A 10,439-nucleotide genomic window follows, 5' to 3' on the forward strand; every position below is an offset into this window, starting at 1 on the left:
GTGTAAGATAATGTATAAAGCCTAAGAGTTAACATGAATGCAAATAAACTAATGAAATGCATTATAAGTATGCTGCCTTGATGTATATATAATAATCATGCATAATATGATAATAAAAGTATCCTAACATTATTAACATATTAAAATAACAATGTGTAATATGAATTCATACTAAGTTACTCTTTAGCTATTAAAACATTATATAACATAACATTAGAGAGTGTTAAGTTATCAAATGAATCAAAAGCTTCAAGACACTTAGTTAAGAGAACTTCCCTGAATTGTTTGGCCCTTGACCTAGTAATGGGACCGTGTGGCATGACCTCCGGATCTGGTGTAGACGTGACTATATCATCCCCCCCTTCTTTTAAGCGATTTGTCCCCAAATCGTGTCCATCCTCAAAGGGAGATAAGTCAGTGATGTTGAATGAAGCACTGACGCCACCAAACTCACTGGGCAATTCAATTTTATAGGCATTGTCGTTGATCTTTTCTATAATCTGAAATGGACCATCTCCTCGGGGTAGTAGTTTAGACTTCCTTTGGTTTGGGAATCTTTCCTTCCTAAAGTGTACCCAAACCCAATCTCCTACGTCAAAAGTTACCTTCTTCCTTCCTTTATTTGCTTGTTGTTCATATTGTCTTGTTCTTCTCTCAATATTGTCCTTGACTTGTTGATGGAGTCTTTTAACAAATTTTGCTTTGTTCTTTCCATCTTTGTTCACTATCTGATCATAAGGTAAAGGAAGTAAGTCCAAAGGAGTTAAAGGATTGAAACCATACACTACCTCAAATGGAGAATGTTTAGTTGTCGAGTGAATGGTTCGGTTGTATGCAAATTCCACGTGTGGTAGGCATTCTTCCCATGTCTTAATATTTTTCTTGATGATGGATCGTAGTAGTGTTGATAAAACTCTATTAACTACTTCAGTTTGGCCATCCGTTTGAGGATGACATGAAGTAGAGAATAGTAGTTTTGTGCCTATTTTACTCCACAAAGTCCTCCAAAAATGACTTAGGAACTTAACGTCTCTATCTGACACAATGGTTCGAGGAAGTCCATGTAACCTTACCACTTCTCGAAAGAATAAGTTGGCAACAAGAATAGCATCATCAGTCTTGTGACATGGTATAAAGTGAGCCATTTTGGAGAATCGATCAACCACCACAAATATTGAATCTTTTCCACTCTTTGTTTTTGGTAAACCTAAAACAAAGTCCATTGAAATATCTATCCAAGGCATGGTTGGTATTGGCAAAGGCATGTATAATCCATGAGGCATGACTCTTGATTTTGCCCTTTTACATACTAAACACCTTTCACATACCTTTTCAACATACCTTTTCATCTTTGGCCAAAAGAGGTGTTCTTTCAGAATGCTAAGAGTCTTTTCAACTCCAAAGTGTCCCATGAGTCCTCCTTCATGTGCTTCTTTGGTTAACACTTCTCTTATGGAACCTTGTGGAATACATAATCGTCCTTCTTTGAAAAGATATCCATCATGCTGATAATACTTATCATGAGCACCTGTTTCACATAACTTATACCTTTCTCCAAAGTCCAAATCAGTAGCATAATGTTCCTTAATGAATGAAAAACCAAGAAGTTTGGAATCCAAAGTGTTAAGTAAGACATACCTGCGTGAAAGAGCATCTGCCACGACATTATCCTTTCCTCTCTTATAATGGATGACATAGGGAAAAGACTCAAGAAATTCAACCCATTTGGCATGTCTCTTGTTAAGTTTGTGTTGTCCTTTGATATGCTTTAATGCTTCATGGTCAGTGTGTATCACGAATTCCTTTGGCAATAAATAGTGCTGCCAAGTTTCCAATGCTCGAATGAGTGCATACATCTCTTTGTCATATGTTGGATAGTTCAGAGTTGCACCATTTAGTTTTTCACTAAAATAGGCAATGGGTTTTCCTTCTTGACTTAAAACAGCACCAATTCCAATTCCGGAAGCATCACATTCAACTTCAAATGTTTTCTCAAAGTTTGGCAAGACTAGTAATGGGGCTTTTGTCAAACAATCTTTGAGTTCGTTGAAAGATTTGTCTTGTTCATTGCCCCAAGAGAAGTTTGAATTCTTCTTAATAATCCTTGTTAAGGGTGCAGCAATGGAACTAAAGTTTGGTACAAACCTTCTGTAAAAACTGGCTAATCCATGGAAACTTCGAACTTGACTGACATTAACCGGTTTTGGCCATTCTTGTATTGCCTTAATCTTCTCTGGATCCACTGATAGTCCCTGTGAACTTAAAATAAAGCCTAAGAAAGTAACTTGATTAGTACAAAAATCACACTTCTTGAGATTAGCATATAAATGCTCTTCTCTCAAAGTGCTAAGAATAGATCGTAAGTGTTCAACATGATCTTTCAATGACTTACTGTATATCAAGATATCATCAAAGTAAACAACACAAAACTTACCAATATAAGGCCGAAGGACATGATTCATTAAACGCATAAAGGTACTAGGGGCATTAGTCAAGCCAAAAGGCATGACTAACCATTCATACAAACCTTGTTTGGTCTTGAACGCAGTTTTCCACTCATCACCTTCCTTCATTCTTATCTGGTGGTAGCCACTTTTCAAATCAATTTTGGAGAAAATATTGGCCCCGCTAAGTTCATCAAGCATATCATCCAATCGAGGTATAGGGTGCCTATATTTGATAGTGATTTGATTCACTGCTCTACAATCCACGCACATTCTCCAAGTTCTATCTTTCTTTGGTACCAACAAAACGGGGACAGCACATGGACTTAAGCTTTCTCGAATGTAACCTTTGTTTAGGAGTTCTTTGACTTGTCTTTGCAATTCCTTTGTTTCTTCAGGATTACTCCTATATGCTGGTCTATTAGGAATGGTGGCTCCAGGAATGAAATCAATTTGATGTTCAATTCCTCTAATCGGTGGCAATCCATCGGGAATTTCCTCAGGAAACATATCCTCAAATTCCTGCAAAAGATTAGAAATAGAAGAAGGCAAACCTTTAGGAGGGTTAGTAAGAAGAAAACTTTCCTTATACATAAGTATAAGTAAAGCTTTCTTAGTTGATAAATGTTTCCGAATATCTCCTCTGCTGGCATAGATATTCATCTTTGGAGTATGGATTTCTTTGGCCTTCTTTTCTTTCTCCCATTCTTCTATGCGTGATTTGAGGGTCACTTGACATTCCTGAACTTGGCTTGGTAACAAAGGTGCCAATATGATTTTTTTTCCTGATGTTGGAATGAGTACTTGTTAGAGAATCCGTCATGGGTGGCTTTCTTATCATATTGCCAAGGACGTCCTAGTATAAGGTGACTTGCACTCATTGGCACCACGTCACAAAGGACTTCATCATTGTATCTTCCAATTGAGAAAGGTACAATCACTTGCTTGGTTACCTTGGCTTCTCCCACATCGTTGAGCCATTGGAGTTTGTAAGGATGAGGATGTTTGGAAGTCTTGAGACCCAACTTTTCTACCATGTGAGTACTTGCTACATTGGTACAACTTCCTCTATCAATGATCACCACACAAATTTTATCTCCCACGTGACATTTGGTATGGAAGATGTTTTCTCTTTGTTCATCATCTTGACTTTGAATGTTCAAAGTCCTTTTGACTACAAAAATGTTGGATGGAAAAGACATGTTAGCAAATAAGGAAAAATTGAAATGTGTGTAGGACCTTACCAGAATATACTCTCACAAAGCCTCACGAGTCACTCCAAGAAAAACTTGATGTCACTCAATCCGCTCGTGTTTGTACTCTAGGACTTTTAATGGCTTTTACTTGTCCTCTTCTGATCTCACACACGCTCCAGCCTTTTTTTTCCCTCAATTCTCTTGTCTCAAGTTCTAATGAACTTTTACTCAAGACTATATCGAGTAATTTCACTTGTTTGGCGTCGGCTGCAAATGGTTAGTAGGAATGGAAAACAAATATAATTGAAAATGTGGCTTAGAATTTAGAAAGAAGAGAATGAAAGGATTACTTACACAAGTCACTTCACAACCTTCTATCACCACAATCAATTTCAAAGGCTTACTTGAAAATGCTTGGTGATGAGAATTGTTGATGAGTGCTTCCAACTTTTCTTTCTTTTCTTTGCTTTTTCTTCTTTTTGAGTGCTTTGACTTTTGAGTCCTTCAATTTTTCTTTGCTGATTTTTTTTCTTCTTTGACTTTGCACTTCACTTTTGCACTTCTTTTTGTATTTTTCTTTTTGTTGTTGTTGCACGTTGCTTCTTCCACCAAAGCTCTGATGCCACTTGATGTAAGGTACTTGTACCTTTTCAAATGATTGTGGATCTAGGAAGGAAGCAAAATAACCTGCAAAGTGAATGGCTCAAAATAGAATGGTTAAGGGTGGTAGACGCGTGGGTGAATTGGTAGGCTATTTAAATAATGAGTAATGAAAGCGGAAGATAGTTGATAAGGCTATGGTTATGGAGATGAAATAAAAGGATGGTTGTGAGGATAGTATCTTGAAGAAATCTCAAAGAAGAACCAATGCTATAGAGAGCAGAGACCCAATCTTTATATTGCTTCTTCAAGGGGTGGGGTTAAGTACTTTGACCCACTAGTTATATGAACTAGGAACCAGAAGTATCAAGATGAAAGAAAAGGGGTTGACGCCACAAGTATAAAATACTTGATAAGTCGATAAAAAGTCACCAGGACTTAAGAAGAGAATAATCTCACTTTAATTGAATAAAAGGTGTGCTTACAAATGAAATATGCTTTCCTATTTATAGGAAATGGAAGGATATGGCCGAATGGTTACAAGACAATTCTTCATCTTGGCGCCTAAATGAAGTCACACGCCTATCACATGGTGGTCTGGTCACAAGGCGTGCACATGGCCTCTCTAGGATGCTTGTGGTGTAGCCTTGCGCATGGAATGATGGCTGGTCATGTGCTCCATCTTGGGCGTGCATGTGTCTCCTTCCAAGCTAGCTTGAGTGTTGAGCTAGCTAGCAAGAATGGGGCTGTTTATGAATGATCTTCCTAGCCGAGTCCTTTTGAGCTCCATAACAGCATGTTCAGCTACATTCAGCTACCTTTGTCATCACTTTTAGCAACTCAGCTTCAAATAGTCCAACTAGCTAAGTTTAGCTAGCCTGAAGCTTCTCCAGCTGAATCGAGCTTCCCTTAGCATTCCATGAGCTGCCTTGTACTTTGTGAGCTGTTTGTGAGCTGTATGTGACTTCCAAATCGTTCACCAAGCTACCTCAACGTGCATCATACTCCATTGTACCTATATGTGCAAGGAAACAAGGTAAGTTCATGATATTGAGCTAAAACGAGCTAAATACCTTGCTGCCATGTTTGTTTATGGTAATGTGAGCTAAGTATGATGGTCATGAGCTAAGTACATCATCTCCTAATATGTGTAAGATAATGTATAAAGCCTAAGAGTTAACATGAATGCAAATAAACTAATGAAATGCATTATAAGTATGCTGCCTTGATGTATATATAATAATCATGCATAATATGATAATAAAACTATCCTAACATTATTAACATATTAAAATAACAATGTGTAATATGAATTCATACTAAGTTACTCTTTAGCTATTAAAACATTATATAACATAACATTAGAGAGTGTTAAGTTATCAAATGAATCAAAAGCTTCAAGACACTTAGTTAAGAGAACTTCCCTGAATTGTTTGGCCCTTGACCTAGTAATGGGACCGTGTGGCATGACCTCCGGATCTGGTGTAGACGTGACTATATCAGGGCTGGTCATATGCACGGCACATGGGTGTTCTAGGAAGCCTTGTGGTGCACCCATGTGCATTGGATGATGGCTGGTCATGTGCTTCTTCTTAGGCGTGCATGTGTCCTCCAAGCTAGCTTGAGTGTTGAGCTAGCTAGCAAGCATGGGGCTGTTTGTGAATGATCTTCCTAGCCGAGTCCTTTTGAGCTCCGTAACAGCATGTTCAGCTACATTCAGCTACCTTTGTCATCACTTTTAGCAACTCAGCTTCAAATAGTCCAACTAGCTAAGTTTAGCTAGCCTGAAGCTTCTCCAGCTGAATCGAGCTTCCCTTAGCATTCCATGAGCTGCCTTGTACTTTGTGAGCTGTTTGTGAGCTATATATGACGTCCAAATCATTCACCAAGCTACCTCAACGTGCATCACACTCCATTGTACCTATATGTGCAAGGAAACAAGGTAAGTTCATGATATTGAGCTAAAACGAGCTAAATACCTTGCTGCCATATTTGTTTATGGTAATGTGAGCTAAGTATAATGGTCATGAGCTAAGTACATCATCTCCTAATATGTGTAAGATAATGTATAAAGCCTAAGAGTTAATATGAATGCAAATAAACTAATGAAATGCATTATAAGTATGCTGCCTTGATGTATATATAATAATCATGCTTAATATGTTAATAAAACTATCCTAACATGCTTAACATATTTGAAATAACATTGTGCATCAATTATAAAGATGTGAATGCATGAATATCATATAATATGGTATTCATAAATGATAAATGGAAACATGTAATAATAATATCCTAAGAAATGATATGTAATCATAACATATATTTGAATGATATGAAAGACATGATTAACTAAACATAGGATGGAAATAATGATAATTTATACTAACATGTGAATGAATTCTTATGATAGAATAGAATGTTAAATGATATAATATAAGATAGGGTAATGAAGAATTCCCTTAGAAACAGCAATGAAGAGCATCCATGGTGTGTTAAAGTCATGGAGAAAATTGGAGCTAGTTTTGATCGTATCATCCTCCTCTTCTTTTAGGCGATTTGTCCTCAAATCGAAGTAGTTTCTCATTGAAGACCTTCTTGATATAGGAAGGATTGAATCCTTATGTTTTCCTCCAATAAATGATTCACACGATATGTTCAGCCTCTTGGCTTCAAATCTGGTAACTTCACATCCTTTGATGGGAGGACACAATGTTTGGGAACCATCATATGTCCTTTGAATGGAAAAGACGTATTCCTTCACGAAACAACTTGATCCTTTTACTTTATTCTTTGAACCATCACAATGCTTGGAAATGACCTCTATATCTTCAATTCCTCCTTTTAATTCACCATGCTTGTTGGTGAAAAGGTTGGTCTCTTGATTGGAGTCACCATGTCACTTGGTGAAAATAATTGTTCTTTGAATGACTCCTTTCACCTTTGTGCCTCTCTGAATAATTGCTTTTAAGGTTGGTAGTATTTCATCATAAGGATGAAACAAGTTGTTACAACACAAATCAAAGTTAGTAAATGAAAAACTATTAACAATATGAATGGAAATAGCAAACCATGGAGGATGTTTAATGGGTGTTGGTTGCTTGATGATGAAAAATTCCATTGGTTGCTGACAGTTGTAATGTACTTGGAGCCTCAATGATCACAACTTGTGGCACTTCAAGTGACACATCTTTTTGAACTTCAACTGGCATAACTGTTGGAACGTCAAAGGACATGTCTTGTGGATCACCAAAAGTGACTTCTATTGATTCTTCAAAAGACATGTTTCTTGAATCTTCAACTTGAAGTGGCATGTCTATTGGATTGTCCTGCACAACAAAAGAAAGAATAGGAGTAGGATTAGATAAAATATGTTCTTTAGCCTCATTTTCCTTTTCCTCTTTGCTCCCATATTCAATCCTTTCATTTTGTTTATTTTCAACTCTATCCACTCTTTTCTCATGCAAAAATTCTCTTTCAACTTTCTTCATGGCTTTAGCTTTCTCCCATTTCTCTATACGTGATTTGAGGGTAACCTGACATTCATGTACTTGATTTGGAAGCATAGGCGCCAATATGATTTTCTTTCCTTGATGTTGGAAAGAGTACTTGTTAGAAAATCCATCATGGGTAGCCTTCTTGTCAAATTTCCAAGGACGTCCTAATATAATGTGGCTTGCACTCATGGGCACCACATCACAGAGGACTTCATCATTGTATCTTCCAATTGAGAAAGGTACAATCACTTGCTTGGTTACCTTGGCTTCTCCCACATCGTTGAGCCATTGGAGTTTGTAAGGATGAGGATGTTTGGAAGTCTTGAGACCCAACTTTTCCACCATGTGAGTACTTGCTACATTGGTACAACTTCCTCCATCAATGATCACCACACAAATTTTATCTCCCACGTGAAATTTGGTATGGAAGATGTTTTCTCTTTGTTCATCATCTTGACTTTGAATGTTCAAAGTCCTTTTGACTACAAAAATGTTGGATGGAAGAGACATGATGTAAGGCGAATCTACACGCTTTGATGGAAGAGAGTAGATAGCCTTATTGTGTCCCGATCTAGGATTGACAAGTACTGATGTCCTTGAATTAATAAGTTTGGGCTGCAAAAATAATATAAGAAAGAAATGATATTAATAATGGTCTTAAGAAATGAATATATAATAAAGGAAATGAAATAGAAAGAAATGAAAGAGAGATGGCTGCGGAATTATGGGATTGATGATGGTCTTGATGAAGGATGTTGATGATGTTGATGATGAAATGAAGATGGTGGTGATGTTGTATCTCAAACACGCCAAAGATGAAATAGTGCTAAGGAGCACAATCCCGGTCTTCACAAACTTGCTTGAGGGGTGGTGATAGTGTCTTCAACCCACTAGATATTAATCTAGGAATTTAGGAATCAATTTGGAAGGAATGACGCCACAAGTATTTGAATTATACTTGCTTAATCGATAAAGTTCACAAAGAACTTTGAAGAGAAATAACTCACAAGAGTATGTTTTATATAAGAGATGAGATGCCTACAAATGATGGCAAGCCACTCTATTTATAGGAAATGAGAGGGCTTGGCCGAATGATTACAAGTTGTTTCGGCTAGATACATGTCTCTAGGAAAATACATAATGCTTGAGATGAATGAATAAGTCCTTTGGGCTTGTGATGGTTCGGCTAACTCTTCATGAAAGGCCTTAATGATTCGGCTAAGGATGGGAAGACATCTCCCTTGGCCGAATATGTATGTTGGTTCATCTTGGCGCCATTTTCTCCCTTTGGTCGAATAGTGGTGTGTCTCTTCATGCTTGGCGCCAAAGGCTCTCATGTGTATGGCATGTGATGTGGCCGAATAGGCATGGAGCCTCTAGCTCATGTTTCTTGATGATTTAAGCATCCAATAGGCGTGATCTCTTCACCGATGTGTTCCTTGTTGAAAAGGCATCTTCATGGGCAACATCATTCATGAAAGGTTACAATGTTTGAGAAAGGTAACCCTTCATGTTTGAGCTACTTCGGGTGTGAATGAGCTGGTGGTGAGCTGGCCTTAGATGACTTGTAACATGATGAACGTTTGGGCAGCTCCTTGTGAAAAGGTACCTCTTGAGGTGGCAACTATTCGTGAAAAGGTACGCTTTCACAAATTTTGACGTAGGACATATTTGAAGTGTCCTAAGTGGTGGTGATGATGGTGCAACTCCCCAGCTGAAATGAGTTCATCTTGTAGCTCAAATCTTCAGCTCAATCCAGCTATGAGCTCACGGCCTCAAAACAACTTTTCATCAATGAATCCTTATGATCTCTTAAGCATCCCTATGTGAGTTTCCTTGCTGTTTCATGCTCCATTTAGCTCTAATGCAGCTCCCAAGTCTTGGCCGAATGTGCCTACACGCATAATATAAAGAAATAAACTAAGTAAATGAACTTATACAATGTATTATATAATAATGTGGACTATAGGTTATTTAATATTCAATATGTAACATATTAAACAACCTATTATCTGATGGTTCTTTCTCATTAAAAGATTTAATAACATTAAGGCACTTATGAGAAAGTACTTCCCTGAATTGCTTTGCCTTTGCACGAGTGATAGGTCCAATGGGCATGACTTCAGGATCTATTTGTGTAGTTGTGATTACATCATCCTCCCCTTCTTTTGAGCGATTTGTCCTCAAATCGTCGTTGTCTTCAAATGGAGAAAGATCTGAAATATTAAAAGTTGCACTTACATTGTATTCACCAGGTAAATCCAATTTGTATGCATTATCATTGATCTTCTTAATGATTTGGAATGGTCCATCTCCTCTTGGTAATAATTTGGATTTCCTTTGGGAAGGGAAACGTTCTTTTCTGAAATGCACCCATACCCAATCACCTTCTTCCAATTTTAGTGGCTTACGTCCCTTATTTGCTTGTTGTTCATATTGTCTTGTCCGTTTTTCTATATTGTCTCGAACTTGCTGATGAAGTTTCTTAACGAACTCAGCCTTGCTCTTGCCATCTTTGTTGATCATGTGTTCCTGAGGCAAAGGAAGAAGATCTAAAGGTGTTAAGGGGTTAAATCCATATACTACCTCAAATGGTGACATCTTAGTTGTTGAATGGACTGCCCGATTATATGCAAATTCAACGTGTGGTAAGCATTCCTCCCAAGCTTTGATGTTCTTTTTGATGATAGATCTCAATAATG

This window comes from Hibiscus syriacus, unplaced genomic scaffold, assembly GCF_006381635.1.
Source record: "Hibiscus syriacus cultivar Baekdansim isolate YM2019G1 unplaced genomic scaffold, ASM638163v2 tig00010320_pilon, whole genome shotgun sequence".
NCBI classification, from domain to species: Eukaryota; Viridiplantae; Streptophyta; class Magnoliopsida; order Malvales; family Malvaceae; genus Hibiscus; species Hibiscus syriacus.